The sequence below is a fragment of the Volvox carteri genome, assembly GCF_000143455.1.
Source record: "Volvox carteri f. nagariensis unplaced genomic scaffold VOLCAscaffold_67, whole genome shotgun sequence".
NCBI lineage: Eukaryota > Viridiplantae > Chlorophyta > Chlorophyceae > Chlamydomonadales > Volvocaceae > Volvox > Volvox carteri.
The window spans coordinates 281,569-282,949 of NW_003307610.1; positions in this window are offsets into that span (position 1 = coordinate 281,569).

A 1,381-nucleotide genomic window follows, 5' to 3' on the forward strand; every position below is an offset into this window, starting at 1 on the left:
GGCTGCGAACAAACTAGCGTCGGCGTCGGATCCTCGGAGAGATCTGCCACTGTGTCAGCCGGGCACCGCGATGGCGAAGGCGTCGACATGATATGACCGGACACAGTCGCCAAAGGCGCGATGGGGGAGCTGGATTCCACTACCGTAATTTCGTCGGGCCGGGAGCTGCGACCGACATGGGTCCTGCGTGGCCCTGGCGGCGACGGCGATGAGCGTGGTGACGAATCAGTGACACTGGCCGCAACGCCACGCGCCCAACCAGAGGGCGCGGTAGCGGGATGGCTATCTGCAATGTTTTTGGCTGGAACCTCGGTATAGGCGTTGAGTCCCAGCCAACCATGAAGCAGCACGAGGCGGAATGGCGGTAAAAAGGGGAAGGAAGGACGGAGAAGTGCTGCGAGGACAGGCTAGGTGTAAGCAAACGTATTGTGGTGCGTGTCCGTTAGATACGCAATTGCTTGTGCAAACCCAGGGTATGCAGGTAAAAGGGACTTAGGGATCAGGGTTTATCCCTAACAGCAGTTTTGGCCGTTGTCCCGTTCAGCTGCGCTGTGGAGATTTCCTTTGCTTTGTATTGCGGTGTAAATGTCATGAAAACCTGCCGGCACACATTCCAAAGACACTGCATTGCCGGCGGCCGCGTCCAGGATCATTTTTTAAAGTCCAATAACTAAATATCCATTTATGATGGTACATTATTCCATTGGTCCCTTTCTGCACAAATGGATTGCTTCGCTGGCGTCCCAAACTCCCAATCGTCGTGTCTTACCTTCAGAGGCGTTTAGCTGTTGGCTGAGGTTTTCAACACGCCTGGGCAACCGTCCGGTGGACTTCGCGCGGGTTGTTTCGTTGCGTACGGCACCGTAATGCGGAGAGCTGGTGGCTGGGGTCCGTACACCCAGCACGGAACTCCCGGTCTGGAGGATAGGGATAGAAGCAGCAAGGAAAATCACTTTAAGCTGGGGGTAGCAGCTACAGCAGCGAACGGGCTGTAAAATTAAAGAGGTGTGAATACACGTCAACGATGTCCTAAGTGTACGAAAACGCCTACGGTAGGTCGATGGCGAAAAAATCCTAGGTCAGCCGTCCCGCTGGCCACCGGTCTGGTTCCCGAGAGATGGTCACCAAAAGCCTTGCCTTTTCTATCATAGAGAGCCTCATTTCGTCACGGAAAAAATCCCCAGTTCCGAAACTCTTTCCCCTTGTTGGCATCAGCCGCTAAGGGCCTCGCCTCTAGCACGCCAGAAGGCGCCAGATACGTTCAACCCCGTGAAAGCAACCCAATGCCATCGTTAGACGCGAACCTTCGGGGTAACTGGCATTGCATCCAAAGAGGCTCGGCCGTGGGATGAGACATTTCCACGCTGCTGCAGTGATGAGC